The following is a 22,456-nucleotide window of genomic DNA, read 5'->3' on the forward strand; positions in this document are numbered from 1 at the left end:
GGATTTCAAATGCATGTCTAGCATTTGTTATTACTGATGTTATGAAAGCAAGGTGGAGAACCCATACCCCTGAGCCGATGAGATCTTTTCACTGTGATAGGAACAGCCATGGAAGCATGAGACAAAAGGGAGAAAAATCACCACAATCAACAAAGATCAAAATCCATGGGGAGACTTTACTCCTATGGGCATTTGAAGAAGGAAGCAGTTTTTGACCACTATTTCTTATTCATCCCCTATTTAACAAATAATGTCTGATTTAGGTATTTTCTGAGTTGACAGTTCTCCATGGCACAGAGCCACACAGAAGTTTATGTGATGATTTTCACTTTCACTCTCATGGAAAAATGCCCGCTATTTCTAATCACATCTTTGGAAATGTGTCGTGACCTACATTGAAGAGATGACTGGAGAAATCCATAACTTAAGCAAAACAAAAGTAAACAATGTCTGGAACGTTGATAGTTTTTCAAGTGAGTCCTGACCAGAGACAATTCAAATAGTTGCAGTGAGAATATGTGTGGTATTGGGGATGCTTTTTTGCACTTGACATTGTCCCTGTGTGACTGATTACAATATACATAATTACACAGACTTCCTGTGCCAATTTGCCCTTCTTACAACGGCTGGGCAGGGATCTCTCAGTGTCACCAGGACCCATTCACACCACTTGGTCTGCAGGAACTTACTGTTATTAACAGCATTGCCTGTGTTTAGAAGGCCGTGCACCACAGCATCATGATGCAGGTGACACTCACCAAGTCTGTCCCTCAAGGATGTTAATTCCCCAGTGCCCCCAAAAGGAGGGAGTTGTGCAGTTTTTTCTTTGAGTTGCCCATTTCTTTCAGGAAAAAAAAAAAACAGGAGGCTACAGAAATGTCAGCATAAATGCCTGTGTCTGTTAGCTTTTCTCATCCATTCAAAATTTAAATTTAAAACTGTAAAAAATTTAAATTCAAAATCATTTGAATCTTATCACTTTCATTCATGTTTGCTATTTTTAAAAGTTTACATAAAAACTATTATGTCATTTTAAATTTAACATTTCTCTTTGGTTCCCATTTTATTTCAGTGTTATGCCAGGAATTTTTTTTTTCTTAGAAAACATTCTCCCACCTTCTTAAACATGTTTGTTTTATGCCTTATTTCCCCCTTTCAATTCTTTCCCCCTTTCTCTTTTTCTTTTGAAGTCACATTAATAGTCTACAAAAGATTATAGCCATCTGCTATTTTTTTATAGATCTGAGATGATTTGAATTACGTTCTAGCTATTTGCTTTTTTCATAATATTAATAACATCCTGTGACCATGTCGTGTATTGATTTATCATTTATTATAAATACTGGACACCTGGCATTGTGAATCTATTTGATATGCCTTGGCACACTCTTTGGGTAGTCTAATTTTTTTTCATAAGCCAGATCAATGGTAAATATTGACTTCCCAATTCATTGTGACCCTTCATTATTCCTTGTATTGCACAGTTGCTGCATTATTACCTGGTGTTGCTAAGAAGCCTACATTTAAGGCTCTTCCAAGTCAAATCCCAAGAACACATTTACATTTGCTTGCCAACTTCTATTATCAAAAAACAAAAACAAAAAAAAGCAAAACAAAACCAGTTTTGCCTAAACTTCCACTAAGCATTTGTTATCTATTGTCTCATTTAACACTCAACAATCCAGCAAGTTAAGTATTATTATTTTTATTACTGTTTGTCCAGCTAGTGCACAAGATGGTGTCATACTCTCTCTCACAATCCAGTGTCATGATAGTTTGAGAGTCACAGATGGATCCCAGACCACAACAGGGCCTCCCACCTGCGCTGGGAAGGCAGTATCTACAACCCAAATACAGTTCTAGGGTCCTGCCCATTCACCCCACACAGGAGAACGTGGCTCCCAGTAAGAGGGATGAGACTCTGCATCTGCCTCCACACACCTGGGCTAATCACAGTGGAAACAGATATAGGCTGAACAAACTCTTTTATCCTTTGTGGCCCAAGAGAGGTGCCTGTCTTCATTTTCTCCAATATAAAATGTGTCGAATAATGCCTGTGTGCGGAGCACCATGCAAGCTCTCTGCCTATGTTTTCTCTGTTTGAACATCAGGTCTGCAAAGAAGCAACATTGCCTGCCTTAGAAAGAAGGAAATCAACTCAGGAAAGCAGATGGCTTATCTCAGTCCATGCCACTCCAAAGTGGCTTTTTACATATGGCTTTGTCCAAACTGGAAAACAAGCCCATTTCCCTCTTGCCTAGGGTCCCTCAGCCACCACTCAGTATGCAACGGAATTTCAACATTTCCTAGGAGCCCATGTGCCAATGGCTGCTCCCTATTTCTGCAAGGTACATTTGTGTCCCTGAGTGTCTTCCTCCAGAAATGCTTATGAACTCTGAGAAAGACATCAAGACCACTCTTCTTTTTTTAAATTTTTTTAGTAGTTGATGAACCTTTATTTCATTCATTTCTTTATATGTGGTGCTCAGAATCGAACCCAGTGCCTCACACATGCCAGGCAAGCACTCTACCACTGAGCCACAACCTCAGCCCCAAGATCACTCTTCTAAAATACCCAAGAATCAAATTTCTCCAGAGCCTTCCCACCAGAGCCCTAAACTTCCCACCAGACACAAGCTGAGGGTTCCAAGAGCACAGGGTAAAGTCTACAGAATAACTGACATTTACAAGAGGAGAAAACAAATATAATCAGATCCCTCTGCCATTTCTTTCAATGCATGGAGGTTTGAAAGGAGGGTCTCATTTTAATTATTTTATTCACACCAGTTGTGCACAGAGGCTTACCCACCCTGTATTTAGCAGAGAGGAAAGGAGGATGAGGGTAGACAGAATTTTGTCTCCTTCAATAACATCCAGATACCCCTCTATATGCTACTTGATCATTGTTCTGGGATACCTGCTGTCCTTGCCCAGGGCTTTTAAGAATATCAGCTGGAGCATGGGGTGACCCTCAACAAAAAGAGTCTATTTCTCTCTGGCACCCTTGACAACTGCAAAGAGGATCAACTGCTACACTGCAGTCATCGCTTTTGCTTTGATTCTGTTTCGGATGGGGTAACACTGCTTCCTGGAATGAGAAATTATCTGTAAGGAGCAGAACCCTGGAAGCCTTTGAGAGAGGAAGATGATTAAGGGGAAAAACCCAGGTCACCTGCTTGAATTTCCCTTGGAAACTGGGGTAAGCAAACTATCTGGGTCTCAGTGGACCACTGAGGCAGCATCTTATCATTTACTTGCTCCCAATTATTGAGCAACTACTGAGTGCCCGACCTTCTATAAAATCAGACCTGTTCGCTTGTTGTTTATTATATATTTATTTTACTAGAGTCCTATGTGAAAATGCTGATAGCTCTCCTTTCCTACAGGGCACACCGGTTCTGTGAGCCCTGCAGCCTCCTCCTTCCCCACTCCATCCCACAGTCTCTAGGGCTCTATGTGCCCTGAAACCAGCCTGGAAATCAATTTCCACTGACTTGGTTATGTTGCTATCATGGCTCAAAGAACATGGGCTAAAAAAACATTCAAAGTTCCAGATTCTTTGTTGTACTTGTTGCTTAGAGATGACTTAAAAGAACCAGGCTGACCTAGGTTGGTACCTAATTTCTCAAAAAGTTCCCACAGCATCCCCACCACCTGCACACAATGAATGCTCAGCTGTCTCCTCTGGCAGTAGTAGCTTTCCTTCTGAAGAAGAGGGAGTAAGGCAGCTAGAGTTAACTGCAAAGCACCCATCCCGACCCTCAGCTTTGCAGCCTTCCAGGATGTGGATGCTAGGATCTGGCCCTGAGCCATGAGGACAAAGAGCGATACTCACAGGCAGCCGGGAGTTGCTTCTCTCTGTCCGCTCTCTCTCCCTTCTCCTTGGTGACAGTTAAAAGGCACAGAGGATGCGATTGCCATTTATGTAGACAAAGTGTCCGCCTCCCCGAAGCCAATCAGCACAGCTTGCTTTGCATTATTTACCCAGAGCATCTCCCACTCTCCCAGCGCCTCCTGCCCCCCACAGGATGTGAGAGTCATTCAGGAGCCCAGCAGAATGAAGTGGAACAGTGCAGTCTGTGGGGGCCATGGAAGTGACCAGAGAAATATGAACGCTGTGTTCCTGGTCCCCATGTGGGACTCAGGGACAACACTCCTGGGCACTCCTCTAGCTATTCAGAAACCACAGGCTCCATTCCACGGGTGAAGAAGTGGTCGGCGTGGCATATGAGGAGCCCTTCTCGGGTCTGCTCCTTCTGTGAGGGGGCTGCTGTGACTCTCCTTATGCAGGAGCGGGAGAGAACAAGGAGTGCCAAGCTGTTCCCTGGATCAGAAAGTGAAGCCAGGAGCAGATTAGGATTTGAACCTAGGAGCATCTCCCTCCAAGCCCTGTTCTGTGTCCCTTCAGCCTGCTGATGTTCAAAGCAACACTTATCTCTCCTCTACCCCTGGGCTGTAACAGGAAGAAGCATCCAGGCTGATGTGCAATTTGAGGGGCTGAATTTGATTTCTCTTTAATGTGCACACAATCATGTGATCCTAGCACAGGGGTCTGAATTGGACAAATGAGGAAGGGTGGAGAAGAGGAGTCAAGTCAGATAAGCAGCAGCATGCAGGTTCCTCTGTCCCTGACCACTTGGGTGCATGCACATACATGCACACACACTCACACATAAATGCACACACATATGTATGAATGCATATATTTGCTACACATATGCACTACAGCACATCTGAATACACATGAACACGTATTTACACAATACATACATAACACCATGCACATATATATACATGTTAAGGAACATGGTGCAATCCTGAGTTATGACTTCCACAATGATAGCTGTCCACCTCCAGCTTTAAGCAGCATCTCTGCACAGGAACAGGAGCCAGGACACAGGCAGAGCCCTTCAGGGCATCAGGACTCACAAGGCGACAGGACTGCAGTGCAAGGAGCCAAGGGATGGCTGAGGATGACTGAGAGGACCTGGACCTGGGGCTGGGCACAGGCAGCAGCCACATGGACCAGGGAGGCATAAGGGGATTAGGCTTGTCTGCACAGATGGGAGCTCCTGAGTGCCCCAGGCGCCACCATCAGGGTGAGCTGGGAACAGGAAGGAGGATGGCTCACACTCCCAAATGGAGCTTGGCCCTGGCCACAGAGGAGAAGCAATACTGGCAGGAAGGACCAGTATCAAGCTGGACAGACGGCCTCCTAAGCTAATGCCTCCTTGTTCTGAGGTGCACAGGCAGCCCAGGCTCCACCTTGCTCAGGTACCTATGAGGAAGAGAGCAGCTGGGAGTGCAGGGTTGACCAGGAGCATGGGGACTCCATCAAGCTGAGTGTGTGCATATAGGACTCCAGCAAGTCCAGTAATCGAAGAGCACATAGCTCCACCCAGAACAGGGTCCCAGAAAACACTGGCTGCACACAAAAACCCAGGGTATGGTGAGGCGTTGGATACAAAAGCACAGACCCTGGGGCAGTTCTGTCAGTGGAATCTTCCATTTCATAAAGAGTCACCATAATAATGCCTTGCATTTTGAATAGAATAGGATATATTCCATTCTTGTATAATTATGTCAAAGTGGATTCTACTGTTATGCATAAGTAAAAAGATCCAATAAAAATAAATCATTGTGATGATTGAAAAAAATTTGTTATAGGCATTTTTACATAGGACAATTTAATCCCTCATAACTACTTTATGAAGTAGCTATTATCATCAGCCCTATTTTACAGATGAAGAAACAGAGGTCCAGAGAGGTTAGAAACATATTGAAGGTCACACAGCTAAGAGTTTCACTGCAGGGCATTTCAGATCTCTTCACCACCAGGCCAGCTCGTGCTGGGCATGGCTGGGTCTGCCTGCTGTGCTGCATTACAGGACCGAGTGGCTCATGAAAGAATAAGCTGAGAGAGAAATCTACAGCTGCCAACTCTGTGCTGCAATGTCTATGAAAGGGGGCCTGTTTTCACCGGAGGGAGGAGCTCTCTCATGTGGTTTTGATTTGTACTCCTGATGATTCATGATGTTGAGAATTTTTTTTCATAAACCTCTTGGCCAGTCGTACCTTTTTGTTTGTTTAGTTTTGGTTTTTGCTTTTAGAAATGTCTATTTAGGTCCAGTGTCCATTTTTAATTGTGCTATTCATTTTTTGCTACTGAGTTTTTTGAGTCTCTTACATGTTCTGGATATTTACCCCTTGTCAGATGTACAGTTTGCAGATATTTTTCCCATGCTAAAAGTTGTCTCTTCACTACCACGTAATTACACTCATGAGAAATATAAAAAAAGTGGATTTCATAGGATCCGAGAGCAGAATGGTGGTTACCAGAGGCTGGGGAGAGTACCAAAAAGGGAGGGATGAGGAAATTTTGATCAGTGGGGTCAAAGTTACATTTAGACAGAAGCAAGAAGTTCTGGTGTGCACAGGAAGGTGACTACAGAAAAGATATTGCACTGTATATCTCCCAAAACCTAGAGAGATGGGTATTGAATGTTTTTTACCATAAAAGAATGATAAAAGCTTGAGAAGGCAGGTATGTTCAACCTGATTTAAACACTGCACAATGTATACAAGTATGGAGACATCACATGGTACCCTTACTACATAAAATTTTTATTTTTTAATTCACATATGTTAACAAAATAAAATAGAAGGGCACAGGCTGGGGAGGAGGTCTATGATGCCCAAGGAGCCCTGGGACCATGAGTGAATGTTTAGAGGGAAAGCAAAGCCACAGAGAGGTTTGGAGCAGAAAGCAGACAAGTCTCAGGTCCTGGTTTAAAAATCACAGCAGTTGTTGCTTGGAGAGTAAATTGGAAGTTTGGGCAGGAGGGAGAGGGAGGGTCAATAGATCTGAGCCTGACTTAGGAAGTAGAAGCTTTGAGCTGGTGTGCAGAGGGTACAGAGAAAGTACAGTAGCTCCAGGTTCTGGACCTATGTCTGCCTTCATCACCTATGAGGAGTAACTCTAGGCTTCACCCATCCATAGTGACTTACATCAGAAATGAAACAGTAGGGAGCATCTTTTTAACAAGAGATGTGCAAGGATTGTAACATCTAAATAATAGAAATAAGTGCTCATGCCTGGTTAGGAACTGTAAGTATTTCTGTTTTCCTCAACTTGATGAGTAGATTCAATATCATTATAACCAAAATCGCAATATGGGTCTTTGAATCTGAAATATGAATGGAAAAGCAAAAGCTAAAGAAAGGCCAGTGTATATCGAGAAAGAAGAACATGATGGGATCGTGTTCTGCAGTCATGGATGTAGTGATACTATAAGAATGTAGTGTGTTGGATGTAGAGATAGACATATGGTCAATTTAAACAGAATAGAGAGACCACAGAAATCCCCCTTAATATGGAAAATTGACAAATATGGCATTGCAGGTCAATTGGGGAAAATGGACTAGTAAATGTTGCTTGTACGACTGGCTATTCACTTGGAAAACATGGAATCCTGATGGTTTAATCCTAATTTGGAAGGATAAACTTTCCAAACCAACAGAACAGAAGGATTTCTTAAATGATTCATTTTTTTCAGCTAACCACAAAATATTGTCAAATTTGACTGTATTATTGAGAGTATCTGTTCTTCAAACTACAGAAACTAGATTAGAATTTAAAAGACATACTGATAATTATGGGTCAGGATGGATGATATTTAAAAAGACCTTATCAATAAGCAGAAGCCAACTCCATAGAAAGGAAGCATTTGTTAGAAAGGAAAACACAATTTCTCATCAATATTAAAAAGAACTTTCTGGTTGGTAATCAAAGAAAGAATTCCCTTTTCCTCGGGAAATTGTCAAATAGAAGCCGTTATTGCTACATAGAGAATTGTAATTGAATTCTATATATTGAATCTTGTCCTGTACCTAACTATATTCTCTTAAAGATTTATAATAACTTGTCTGTTAATTCAGGGTGATCTCCATGTAAACAATCATAACATCTCTGCCAATGCTGTTTCTTTCTAGTCGGTTTTCCCTTTGATTTATTTCCTGGCCCTAGGAGCTACCGCTGTGTTAATATCATAGCCTAGGCCACAGGGGCTGTGGAGCTCTTGAAAGGCAGTTAGTTCTATGGAGAAATGAATGCTTAATTTATTTTTATTTTGATTAATTATCAGTCTAAAACTGAAGCTGTGTTTGAAAATTCCCCATTCTGCATGATTTTACTACAGGACTATACTTTGCTTTAATTCGTTGTAACAGATTAGATTATTTTCATACTGTTGTAATACAAATATATGTCTTACTTTTTTAAATGTGCCTACTAGAAAATTTCCAGGCCTAGGACATGGTTGATCAGAAGCAGTGGTAGTGAACATGCTATCCTACTGGCTAAAAAAGGAGCACTTCTAACATCTCCCTATTGGCTATAGCATTTGACTGACATTCTTTACTATGTTTTCTTCTATTCTTATTTTTACAATTAATAGATGCTTAATTTTTATCAAATTCATTTCTATTTCAAAAGAGAAAAGTCACATGCCATTCCTCACCTAGATTGTCAATGTTATGAATGACTACTGCTACAGTTCAGATCTAGAATGTTCCACAAAAGCCCATGGGTTGAAGGCTCAGTCCCTAGCCCAGGGTGCTGTTGGAAGGTGGTAGAAATTTCAAGGGTGGGGACCTAGTGGAAATTAGGTCATTGGGCATGTGCCCTTGAAGGGAATATGGAATAATGGGACTCCAGCACTTTCTTCTTCCTTCTTTAGCACCTAGTTATGAAGTGAATGAATTTCCCTCTGCCATATGTTCCTGCCATGACACACATCACCACAAGACGCAAACCTACTGATCATGAACTCCAAAACTATGAGCCAAAATAACCTTTCCTTTTTTTATGTTGATTATCTCAAGTATTTTTAGTAACATAAAACAATTATAATGACATTAATACATTTTCTAATTTTCAAATATATTTTTACTCCTATGATGAAATTTGGATGCACTACCATTTTGTGTAGAACTTTTGCATTTATCTCATAAGTAAAAATTGTATTTTGCCCTTCCTAAAATCAACTTAGTTCTAATTTAAGTGTCAGATTCTATGTTCTTAAAGACTAATTCAAGGACAATTCCTTCCTTGATTCTCCAAACAATAATTTTGAAATTTGGAATTGTATAATCCTTTAAAGAGTGTTAGAAATCACACATAAACCCATTTGTGCTCTTCCTCTTTTATTAGGGAATGTTTTAAAGGAATACTTAATTATTAAAGGATTATTTTGAATTTTTATTCTCCTCAAATCCAATTTGATGTTATTTTGTCAATATTTTAAAATTTAATGACAGGTTTTTAAAAATGATATTACCATTTTGCTTCATTGGGTCTATAATTATATCCTCTTTTTCATTATAATGGCACTGTTTATTTTTCTCTATTTTTGTCTGTAATCTTGCCAGAACTGGGTCTATTTTATTAGTGTTGTGTTTTAAAATTTTTTCGACTTCGTTGATCCTCTCTGTTTCACCTTATTTTTTCTTTCATGATTTTTTTTCTATATAATATTTATTATCGTCTGAATTCACTAATTGTTTGGTTTATTCTGTTGTTTCTTTTTCTAACATCTTTGGTTGGTTGATTGTCTCATTAATTTTTGGACTTTTAAACTTTCTAACATAAGCATTTACAACTATAAACTCTCCTCTATGCACTGCTTTCAATATATAACTCAAGGTTTAATTTGTAGCATTTTCATAATTTTTACTACATTCTTGGTGCATGAGTTATTTAGGAGCATTTCAGAAAGATCCAGATATATATATAGATATATATATATATATATCTATATATATATATTAAGAGGAAAACAGTATTTGTTTAGCTTTTATTGAGTTCTAATTTCAATTTATTTAATTAAATTGTGACAGGAGAACATGCTCATGTGATAAGAGTTCTCTGATGGATGATGAGACGTTGCAATATGGACTAATACTGCCTCTGCTTTTTGTGAGCCCTTCAGGTACACTTGAGAAAGAAGTGTATCTTCTAATTATTAGGGCTAGGGTTCCCATGTATGTCCAATAAACCAGGATCGTTACTTGTGTTGTTGACATTTTCTGAACTATTAGTAATGCTTTGTTTTTTTGATCTGTTCATCCAGTTTGCCTATACAGTCAGCCTCCACATCTGTGGATGCAGTGAAACCTGAGTAAAAAATAATTAAAAAATGTTATCTGAGCATGTACAGACTATTTTTTCTTGTCATTATCCCTGAATAATATAGTATAACACATATTTATGTAACATTACATTAGTGTAAACAACTGTAACTAATAAACTGTAACTGAATTAGAGATGATTTTAAAATACATGGGAAGATTGCAACAGGTTATATGGAAATACTCTGCCATTTAATATTAGCCACTTGCACGTCAGCAGATTTTTGGTATCCACTGGGGTCCTGGAACTCCTTCCCATGGGATAAGAGGAACTATTATAATTGGTAAGGATGTGTTGAGATTTCCCACTATGATAATGTATTTGTTTTCTCCTCATAGTTGTACCAAGATTTCCTTTATATAATTAAAGTTCAATACATGTTTAGAATTGTATGATATTCCTGGTGGAGTGAAACTTTTGTCATTTTCATATATAAGATACTAAATTACTGAGTTGATTACTCAAGTGAACCCTATTCAAATATGAAACCTTTTCCTCCTCAGTTGTTACTGCATTTGATATCCTGAGGCCTCTCTCCTACCCTGCAAGACCAGGCAGGGGTAAGGAGAAGTTCAGGGATGGCATTGTGTGAAAATAGTTGTGTTTCTTCACATGCTCCTTGGTAGGTTTTTGTTTTGTTTTGTTTCTGTTTTTATTTTCATACTGAAGATTGAATCACTGAGCCACATTCCCAACCCTTTTTATTTTTTATTTTGACGACAGGGCCTTGCTAAGTTGCTGAGGATGACTTTGAACTTAAATCCTCCTGACTCAAGCCTTCTGAGCTACTGGAATTACTGGCACGTGCTACCTGGCCTGAGTAACTTCTTAATATCTGAAAGTTATGATTTAGATTTCAAGCAGTGCCAAACAATTACTGTGGATCAAATATTGTCATGCATCTACTCTGAGAGGCATTCAGAATAAGAACTCCACAAGGGGCATCTGTTTGTGCACTTTTCTGTACTACACCCAAGAGCCAGACTAAATGCTGAACTGATTTGCCTCCAGAAATCTGAGAAGCATTTATCATCCTGAAACAACAAGCAAATGACTCATGGAGGTCACCCAAGGGCATGTCCTGCAGGGTTGGTGAACCATCGAGGTAGTGAACCATGAGTACCAAGAGCTGAGCTCACTTTGTTGGGGATGTCTCAGAACTGAGAGCAAAGGACTGTTTGTAGGGAGAGTCTGCTAGAAGGCCATGCCAGCCATGGTTGGTGTGATTGGCTGCTGATCCCGTATACTGCCTTGGGTGCCCAGAACCTGCATCTAGCCCTGTACTTCCCCTTCCCTTCCCAGTTGTGCCCTGACTGCCTCCCTGGTATGTCCCTAATCCCCTCACTACATCACATCCCCCTCCTATCCCACAGTCCTGCTCCTTCGCCTCCATTCCTTTGGCCCTCACAAGTTGATCTCCAAGAGGCTCTGATGAACTTCTCAAAGACAACAAGTGCCTGGGGCCCAATAACTGCTTAAAATATACAACTTTTCCAGAACAGCAGTGCAGAAAGTGCTAGATTATGAAGTAAGAGCAATTTCAATTATAAGTTTATCTTTCCTATTTGTGAGATGTTTATGACACCCTCCTTAGTTCTTAGTTTGCCCACTTGTGAAATGGGGCTCTGGTTAAAGATAAAGGATGCAAATCTCTTCCTGGATGGAGACTGACACAATCTGAATACTCAAAAATTATTGTTTTAACTCAAATCGAAAGTGGACCAATAATTTCTTCTTAAGAATTCTATCTTCTAATGGCAACTATAATCAGCACAAAAGTCAGCAGGAAAGAGCTTTGAATTCTCCTCAAATCATACTGGTTAGGTAGAACAGACTTAGCTCTAAGTAGCCTACACCATATGTCAAAAAAAAAAAAAAAAAAAAGAAAGTCCTTCATAGAACCATGGATGTTATTCAGATAATAAATAAGATTTCATATTTATTAATATGTGTTGGGACTATTCTGTAATTTAATCCCCACAAGACCCCAAAACGTAGGTACCATTAAAATTCTCATTTTATAGACAAAGAAACAGAGACTCAGGGGGTTGAAGTACCAACATCAGCTTAGTGGTACATGACAGAGAGAAGATTCTGTGTGTCACCTGCATTTGCTGTTCAGCTGCAGGCATGAAGTCATTTTCAGGTACTCATCATACAACTCTGTGTGTGCGTGTAAGTGCACGCGTGTGTGTGCCTGTGGGCACGTGCACGTGTTCAACCAGCTGCACGGTCCCCATAGAACTGAACCTCTGATAAACTTTCAGCACAAGAGGGAGCATTTGGTCAATAATAATCCCCATTTTTTAAGAGAGTTATGCTTTCAGCAAATATTTAGTAAAGTGGGTTTCAAGAGTCAAGTATGAATGTTGCCATTTCCAAAAATTATAATCTGATTAAGAATAATGCCAGAGACTCACCTGCTAGGAATTCTCATTCCTTACAGGTTGACACGCCTTTGTGGGATCCTTTGGAAACAGAGAAGAATGTGGAGAAATAGCTCGAAACTTGGTGCTCGGCAGTTATTCTCTTTCCAACCTGGAACCCACATTTCCCTCTCTTTGTATTTGTAGTCTTGTGTGCTAGTTAAACATTAATTTCTGATGGTATAAAGGTCAAGGTAATTCAGGTAAAGCAAGAGAGAGCAGCTCTTCTCTGGGCTTCTGAGAAAGTTTTTTTCTTGTGAACCTGTCTCATTCTAATCTCTAGCAGTTGGGTCTTTCTTAGAACATAACCCTATGCCTACTCCACTTTCCCAAACAGTTCCAATTAGGTCATGCCACAAATTTCAGCATTGTGGCAGGTAAAGTCCACTTTAAAGATGGCTTCCTGCCCTTGAAGACAGCTTCAACACTGAGCCTACAAATTCCTAGTACTGCACATGGAAATTATGGCTAGAAACTTTTGGTCTGCATAATTGACAGAATCCAAGCACCATCTCCCTTCCCCCAAATCCATTGAAATGATGGTTGAAACAACACTTCAAATGAGATTTTGGCCAGCTTCTAGAAAAACAAATGTTGACAGAGTTTTTTTGGAGCATAGACAGAACTCAGAAAGCAGCATTGAGTCTGTGCACAGGAAAACCTGTAGAAAACTTGGGTGCCAGGCTTCTAGGCAGATCGAAAGAGGCTGTAAACTCACAGCAGTGGGGACAAAGAGCAGAGTGGGTATACGCTGTGTTTGGAGCAACACACTAAAGGACTGGGTACAAGGCAGTAGAATAGCTGTCACCACAGGTGTTTGCACAGGCTAAGAAATAAAGTCATGAGTTGAGAGTGTTGAAAGGAATTTTGAAGCAATGAGATTGGTAGAGCTCAGAGAGCTCTGGGGGCAAGGGACATGGTTGGAGGGCTGAGAACCAAGATTTATACTGTTGGAACTGGGACCTCAGAGAGAAGCAGAGTGACGATGATGAAACTCAATACCTCTACAAGAGCCACTGGGGAAAATAAAGAGAAGAAGAAATGGTAATTCAGCCACAGAGGGACATACACCAGTGTGCTCCACACCCAGTCTTCCATGAAAAATTGATGATCCTTAGCAAGGGGAAAAGTGAAGTGTTATGGTTTGGATGTGAGGTGTCCCCCAAAAGCTCACATGTAAGACAATGTAGGAAGGTTCAGAGAAGAAATGGTTGGGTTGTAGGAGTCTTAACTCAATCAGTGAATTCGTCCCTGATGGGATTAATTGAAGTGGTAGGGTGTGGGTGGAGGAGATTAGAATTGGGGCATGGCTTTGAGGTATATATCTTGTATCTGGAGAGTGGAGTCTCTCTTTCTTTGTTTCCTGATGATGCAAACTGCTTCCCTCTGCCACACTCTTCTGCCATGATGTTCTGCCTCAGCTCAAGCCCTGAGATATGGAGCCAGCCTTCTATGGACCAAGACCTCTGAAACCATGAGCCCTCAAATAAACCTTTCCTCCTCTATAATTGTGCTGGTCAGATCATTTAGTCAAAGCAGCAAAAAAGCGGACTAAAACATGAGAGAAGGACACCTTATGAGGGACAGCATCTGTGAAGGTTCTCAGGCTAGAAAGAGTGTGGTGTTTTCCAGATCCTGCAAGAGAGACAACCCCAGAGGACCATACAAAGTGGGGGACTCTTGCAAGTCATGTTATATAAGTGTATCCCGTAACTATAATAGAAGGCATTGAAATGTTTCTAGAAAACCATTCCCTTAGCTTATTTTTGTTTTTAAATCACTCTGGTGCTTGTGTGGAGATTGGATCAGAGAGGATTAAAAAAGTTTCCATTCTTCAGATTTGGACAAAAGCACAGAAATCCATGGAATGTGGCAGGAATTTGGGATGGACTGAGGAGGGAAGGGCACTTAGATGAGAAAGAGCCGTAGGGTGCTGGCTATGCATGTGGATATATGAGCACCCATGTTAGGAGGCTGCTGGGTGGGAGGGAAGAATCAGAGAGATGGAGACTTCATGGGAATGAAGCCAATGGAAAGATGGTGAAAGCCATGGACTGAGAGGAACATGACCAGTGGGGATCAGCCCTGGGTCAAGGGAGATGAAGAACACTAAGAATTCAGTTTGGGAATTAAATTTTAGATAAATTCACATATTTTCTGAGTGGAGACGTCCTGTGGGCCTTTCATTATATGTAGAGTGCTGAAGAGAGGTGTGGACAGGAATTAATGTCATGAGTTGAAAGTGTTGAAGCAATGTGATTGGGTAAAATCACTTCCGAGTTCTCACAATTAAAAACTTAACAGAAAAAAAGATAACCAGTAGTGTCATTTTGATTAGCAGTTTTTCTCCCCATAGAAAAATCTACATGGGAAATGACATCTGTTCCCAGTAGTGGCTCTTTTCACATTTCCTGTCTTTCTTCTTATTAGCTGTAGGGCTTATGGGAATTATGGGAAGGTTTAGAATACAAAAGAAAGAAACAAACCTAATACAACCTAATACAACTTAACCTTGAGGTTGAGACCTGTATTAGGGTTTTGCAGAAAAATGGAAACAATTGGAAATAATCCCTCTCTCTCTCTCTCTTTCTCTCTCTCTCTCTCTCATCTATCTACATTTAGGATTAGAAGAGGACAGTTATCTCATGCGATTATGGAGGAAGTCCCACAATCTGCCTTCTGCAGGCTGGAATACCAGGAAAGTCAATAGTATAATTCAGTCTGACTCTGAAGGTCCAAGAACCAGGAACTTTGAAATCCAAAGACCGGAGAAGACAGATGGCCCAACTCAAGCAGAGAGCAAATTCACCTTCCCCTCCATTTTGTCCTTTTCTGACCATCAACAGATTGGATTATGTCCACCACATTATGAGGGTGGATCTTCTTTATTCAGTCTATAAATTCAAGTGTTAATCTATTCCAGTAACACTCTCACAGACACACCCCAAGTAATGCTTTACCAGCTCTCTGGGCATCGCTTAGCCCAAACATAACATTAACCACCCTAGCATGATTGACATTCGGGCTGGGTAGCTCGTGTGAAGGGGCGCAGTCCTGGCCATTGTAGCATGTTAACATGCTACATGCTCAACCCAAAGGCATCCAGCCTTGTTCACTAGATGATAGTTCTCAGTTGTGACAACCAAGAATGTCCCCAAGCATTTCATCTTCTGTTTTTTTCAAGTGTCGCCCCATACATGGTAAGAAATTGGAGGCTTTTCTTCCACAGGATTTTTCAAGTCTAATTCAGAGGCTATTTTCGCAGGTCACACTTGTCCAGCTTCACAATGATGATTGCCACTTGGCTCAGAAGCCCATCACTGTGTAGATACCCAGTAGCTATGATTACAGCTCTTAGGGGATCGATGAGGCAGGCTGGCTCCGACTGTTACCCAAAGCCTTGGTGCTCTTTGGAGTCTTGCAAATTATAGTCAATCAGCCTTGTCAGCTGGGAAAGGCAAGTTTTCTGCACAAATGCAGGCCTGGCAATCTGCTTTTGTCCAGCAAAAAATTGAGTGGGATGGGCACAGGAGGATTGTGTTGAAGCCTGGACTGAGATAGCAGACTATTCCTAACCCCATGCTAGGACCCCCCAACACACACACCCTTTTTTTTCCCTCCAAAATGGGATCATCTTTAATAAAAAGATATTTTAACTTATGGTAGCATGTACATCTCTGGATTCTAACCCAAACAAATAATCAGGGATCCACTGGTATAACACTTTAGCTCCAGTTTTCTTATGCACTAACTATCTTTAGCTTTTGTCCTGAACATACATACTGTACTACCTCTCTAGGCCTCCATTTCCTCATCTATGTAAAAAATTCTTGATAATTCAATCAATCCACTAAATATTTTGAGGATGAAAAGTAAAAACATGAAGCACAAGGAATAGGCATAGCCAAGTTTGTAGCTGGTGTTCAATAATTATAATTATTATAATAGAAACATTTCAGATTATAGGATATTTTTAACTTCTCTGTGACATATCAGACTAGAAGAATCATCTGGGGTGCTGGAAAAGATCTAAACATGAAAGTGTTTTTATTATAAGACCCATTGGGAAAAAAAAAAAGACCCATTGAGAGGCTGGATGTAGCTCAGTGTAAAGTGCTTGCCTAGTGTATGCAAGGCACTGGGTTTGATCTCTAGCACCCACAAACAACAAACAAACCATAAGATCCAATGACCCAGAAAAGTTCTCTTGTTGTGGTGGTAGCTCTGTTTTGAGTTTGGTGGGGAGTGAACATTTCACAAGAACACAACTAGGAGCCTCCCAGAGAAAGCCAATGATCTGAGCCAATAAGACTATCACATCTCATCATATAGGGTATCCTTTGAAACGCTGTGTTTTTAAGAGTAAAAGTTTATACAACATAAACATATAAGGTATTAGTTAAATAAATTTTGTCACACCATAGGAAATCATGCAGTAATAATATTCTCAGAGAATATTTTAAAAATGGAAAATGCTCACAACATAGAAGAGAATACTATAGAGAAAACACATTCATATTGCATTATCTCAATTTTGTTTCAAACACGTGTGTGTAGGTATTCAAAAAACACTAATAACTCTGAAAGGAAGCATGCCCCCAAATGGTTACTTATATTCATTAATTTTTTACAATGAATGTCTAGTTTCCATAAGTGGAATGGGGACAATGATTTTTAAGAGTGAAATAATAGATCCAAAATTGGCAAAATCTTGGTGGTGTGGAAAATTGAGTGATGTAGAGAAAACCATCAGAAATTCTTCCCAAAATAGACAAAGGAAATGATCAAAAAAAAAAAGGAAAGGATTTAAAGGAAATTATAGAAGAGGCATTTTCCAATATGTAGAAGTTGAAGCACATGAAAACAGAGTAAATGTGGCTTGAAACATTAACCAAGATACAGTAGAAGAAAAATCTCCCAAGATGAAGAGAAAGTTGAGTCTTGGATTAGTAGGAGGTACTAAATGCTAAAATGGGCCCAAGAGAACAGACTAATGGAAAAGTAGATCTTGGCAAAATGTCTGGGAGTATAATAAAAAGTAAGTCTGCCTTCAGTGTCAGGCCTGTTGTGAAGGGTGAGACAGCCTGGAATTGAGTCAACTAGAGCCAAAGTCAGGGACCCTGTGGGCAGTTCTGCACCTCTTGCATCCTGATAGTAGCTGCCTCTTTTCTGTCTCTGAACACTCAGGCTTGTTCTTCATTGATAAGGTCAACAGTATCCTCTGGAGAATAAGGACACACATACCAGAAATGAGAAAGCTGTCTGAGATTCACCACGGGGAAATGAAACTGACCAGGCATTGTGAGGGCCAGCAGCAGCATCCCCCACAACAAGACCAAAGCGCACCTGTGACATGGTATATTTTCTGCAATCTTGACCAGAGAGTATGGGAAAGACTGCATTACCTCTGAAAAGAAGAAAACTGTCTTGGGAACTGAGGTATTTTGAATTTGTAAGAATGTTGTTGCTGTCATATTTAAAAGTCTGGTTCACACCATCCTATCGAAGCTTACAATATAGCTAATTTTTCATTTTCATCAGCTCCCCACTCAGAAGGACTTATGTATGATAGAGTGAAATAACCAGAGAATGTGTGGGGTGAAATGAGCTCACAGAGGGAACAATGCTGAGCCTGTCCATGGTCATGTGGTCACAGAGAAATCAGCCATCAGTCACTGGTGTGACCTGCTCAATCTGCATCAGAAGGAATTAGAATTCACCCATCTAAGACCTGTTAAATTTGAATAGTCCAGAAAACTGCAATGTACACACATTCTCCCACAGCTCACGCTGCCTACTGAGATAATGCATTTCTCATTCCCAAAGATTTGAGGTCTCAGTACCCCAAACCTGTGACTGCCACACAGGGAAAAGTGACTTTGCTGATGTGATTAAGGTAAGAAACTTGACTCAGGGAGATTATTTAGATTATTGAGTGGACCCAATCCAATCACATGGGTCTTTTGACCCACTTTTTCATTTGTGGTTAGAGAACATAACCATAAAAAAAGATCAAGAGAGTTGCAGCATAGTGGCTTTGATGATGGAGGTGGGGGCATGGGACAAGGATTTCCAGAAGTCTCTCAAAGCTGGGAAAGGTGAGGAAATGGATTCTTCCCTTGGACCCTCAAAGGGTCAACCTGGATTTTAGCTCAGTAAGACCCAGGTCAGACTTCTGACCTACAGAACTGTAAGATAATAAATTTGTTTGAAAGTCACTAACATGTGTTATGGCACTGGTAATGTGTTAGGCAGTAACAGAAAACTAAATGATAGGAGTTTAAACACCCCAGTCCTGTTGAGTAGCTTTAATACAAGAGATTGGGAAGCTTGCTTCCTAGTTCAGTTTGGATACATATTAAGTGAAGAGAATGAGTTAACTTGTGTATAGAAACAGTAGCATCCTTAGGTAAACTATCCTTAGGTAAACTCATAGACAAGTGGCATTTATAGTCATTGAAATGTAGCCACAACTGTCACTTGAGCCATGGACAGGGTCCTGTGGTAGTGGTGAGATTACAGGCTCTGAGTCACAAAGACATGGTCTGTAAATTATAACCTGTAGCTAAGGGAAAGTTAACTGATGTTCTGTGCCTTGGTTTCCTCACCTGTAAAATAGGGCTTCCTAACTCATTGAGCTGTTATGAAAATTAAAGAATCATTAACACTTAGCATGTACCTGTTGAGAATGACTATATGGTAGTACTTTCAACAGGGAAAAGACACAAATGACAGTCATGATGAATTTTTGATTCTGCCAGGATCTAGGCAGTGCTTAGCAATTTAAAACCAGCATAAATTTGAGCTGTTTCTATTTCTATGCACCTGCTATGCTATGTATTAGCCGGTATGCTACCAACCATGACTAGGGGCCTGGAGAAGTCAGTGCCCTGTCTAAAGCTAGTGAGAGACAGACTGGGATCCAAATCCAGATCCTGCCAACTCCCAAACCTGGATTTTCCCCAGAGTTCAGCTTTGCTTATTCTCTGGAAGAAATAAAGAGGACACAGCAAGAAGCTGCAGAGGTGTCCCTATTCCCAACCACATTTGTGGACATTGTGGATTCCATGTATCCCATAACGCTATCCTCCCCACCTCACTCTGTCTTACCTGGATCACTCCTCCCCCTTCTCCAGCTTTTCCAGCCAAAAATGCCTCTGGCAGCTGCAGCATCTTCCCGAGCCAGTCCATCATCACTGTCTCCAGCTCTGTGCATGCTGGACTCGCCGCCTACGTGGGGAAGAGAGAAGGAATAACCAAGGATAGCTGCCCTCTGCTTCATGTCTGCATGGAATACAAGGGTGAGATAAAGAATTACTTATTTCTGTCTCTTTTCTTAACTTGACAGAAAGTTTTGAAATTATTTAAAACATCTACCCTGGGTGGGAATTAATTGTATGGTTGCTATAATCTGAACGTGTTTCCCAAAATTCACATGCAGGAAAGGGAACTCCCAATGTGAGAGTATTGAGAGGTAGGGACTTTAAGAGTGATGAGGTCATGGGGGCATAACCCTCATGAATGAGTTAGGCCATTATTGCAGGAGTGCATTAGTTATAAAAGAGAAGAGTGCAGCTGGACGTCTTCAATCTGTCTCAGCATGCTCACTTCTCTTGCAGCAAGAAGGCCAGATGCCATGCCAAAGATCTTGAACTTCCCAGCCTACGGAACTATGAGTCAAAGGAATTTCAATTGTTTACAAATTAGCTGGTCTCTGGCATTCTGCTATAGTATCAGAAATGGACAAAGACAAGGGTATGCTCCCCCTTCTTGTCTCCAGAGAGGCAGCAGCATCTTAGTCCATGGGAGGGCTGGCAGCAGGGATCCAAGTTCCTCCCAGAACTGATGTACAACTGAGGGACTACTCTGAGCAAACAGTGCTGAGACCTTCATGAAGAGGAATTTATCTCCCTATCCTTCACTTGGGGAGCCTCCTGGATCTGCTAATAGAAGTGATGTGCTCCCTATGTGCAAGTCTCTGCATGTCTCTGTGTCCCTTCCTGACAATGGTGAACTCAGCATCCTTATCATTTCTCCATCAAAGACTTGGGTCACAGGAGGCGAGCCCTGAACTGTGCCTAGAGATGTCACCTCTAATACACACACACACACACACACACACACACACACACACAATCATGGGTTGTCTAGGGACCAGTGCCAGAGCAAGGAGGCCAGAAGTTGTGGAATTTCGAGAGGAGCAGAAGGAAATAAACAGCTGCTGAACACTAGATTAAAATCACCCAATCTCAGATATGATTTAAGTGCCTGAAACAAGTCCCAAACTTGTGCTCTTTAACCAAGAATCATACAAGTCTGGGAAGGAGTGCATGGCTACCACCATGAACCTTACTCCACTGTGCTTCACTGCTTGGGCACTGCATACTTGCTCAGTATTCATTGTTTATAGAAGGATCTAGAAAGACCCATGGTAGATCCTCCTCCACGGTCACAAGAAAATAGAAAGAGCTTAGTATAGAGTTAAGGAAGTAGGTGCTGGGCAGCTTTTGTCTCTGGACATCCCTGAGTAAGCCATTGCTCTTATGTTGTCTTTTAAGCTCCTGATGGACTATGGACTCTCCCTTATGGGAGACAGAAGTGGCAGGTGGGCCTTGGTCCCATCCAAAGATGGATTGAGCCTCCACCTTCAGCTGAGGCTCCACATAAAGGACCCAAATGAGGTGCTCAGGTGTTCCCATGTCTGCCTGTGCACATCAGCATCATGATGTGTTGCAGATAAACAGAAGTAAGGACTTTCTCCCTGCTGGTCTGGTCAGCTCAATCCTCATGGGTTATAACCCATCCTGACTTAACCTAGACTCAGGCATAGGAAGCTGTGCTCCTTGTTAGGAACCATAGCTATCAGGCAACGCAGCCACCAAGATAGGGATGCACCCCCTCAAAGACCCAAGAGAATCAGACTGTCCTAGAAAGAACAGATATAATTGGAGATGGATGTGCTAACTCACCCTGCAGGAACATAATGCTTTTGACTAGCAGAAGTACACAAAACTTGCTACAATATCTAATGAAAAGAAAATGTTCTTTAGAAGAGGGTGTAACAGTCATGGTTATATAGGCTTGTGCCTAGGGCCAGCCATGATCCACAAGGAAGAAGGCCCTGAATTCTCAATAGAGGAGCAGTGCAGACAACTGTGGCAGGAATTGGCCACATCATCAGCCATTCTTAGGCCTGTGACTCCCACTTGCCCAGCACCTGCTAACCCCCAGTCTGAAGAACAACAGTAGCTGAGTAGATGAAGCCACCAACTGGGCTGGGCCCTGCTTCTTGGTGCTATGAACTAAAAAATAGCCTCTCCTTTCCATATCTCAGGCCCTCAATATGAGTTAATACTCAAAAGTCCACGCACTCCCAGGCACAGATCAGACGAACACTCTGGGACTAAGAAGGTCTAAGACAGGACCCCAGGTTTTGAAGACCTCCCCACAGTACAGGCCCACTGAGATCAGCAAGCAGTCTTCTGCTTCTGACCCTCTCTGCATTCTGAAAAGAAATCTTCCCTGAAACATGGTGCTAGCATAGAGACGCACAGGAAGAGCCAGCCCTGCTGCTTTCTGGCAGGGAACTTTCTAGGCATTTTATGCCAGATATGTTGAGACTGGTGGCCATCATGCAGGCAATGGGCCCATTTCCAGACATCCACACACTGTTCACTTGGCCCATCTGCTGGGCTGGGGCTTCTCGCGCAGGTCAGTGGCCCTGGTGGAGGGCAGATGGAATGACACAGGGGCAGTAGCAATCTTGAAATTTGGAATGTATAGAAATTCTCTTGCCTATTAGGGGGAAAGCAGATTCCCAGTCTTGGGCTGCAAGAAATCA

The 22,456-nt window shown here is 41.4% G+C and overlaps 1 protein-coding gene and 1 long non-coding RNA gene across 5 annotated transcripts in view; both read right to left on the reverse strand.

The window, feature by feature from the left end:
• DDC (dopa decarboxylase) overlaps positions 1 to 12,763 on the reverse strand; it is a 106,726-nt gene extending 93,963 nt beyond the window's left edge. For 2 of the 3 annotated variants that reach the window (XM_079150335.1, XM_079150337.1), the window contains exon 1: positions 12,610 to 12,763. The gene's annotated coding sequence lies outside the window, so the exon portion shown is untranslated. The remainder of the gene's footprint in view (positions 1 to 12,609) is intronic. The other variant, XM_079150336.1, reaches the window with a different exon arrangement.
• Positions 12,764 to 19,372: 6,609 nt separating this feature from the next.
• LOC306667600 overlaps positions 19,373 to 22,456 on the reverse strand; it is a 29,421-nt gene continuing 26,337 nt past the window's right edge. For both annotated transcript variants that reach the window (XR_013765616.1, XR_013765617.1), the window contains one exon: positions 19,373 to 19,845. This is a non-coding gene — a long non-coding RNA (uncharacterized lncRNA). The remainder of the gene's footprint in view (positions 19,846 to 22,456) is intronic.

Source organism: Sciurus vulgaris (genome assembly GCF_902686455.1).
Source record: "Sciurus vulgaris genome assembly, chromosome: 8".
Classification (NCBI taxonomy): domain Eukaryota; kingdom Metazoa; phylum Chordata; class Mammalia; order Rodentia; family Sciuridae; genus Sciurus; species Sciurus vulgaris.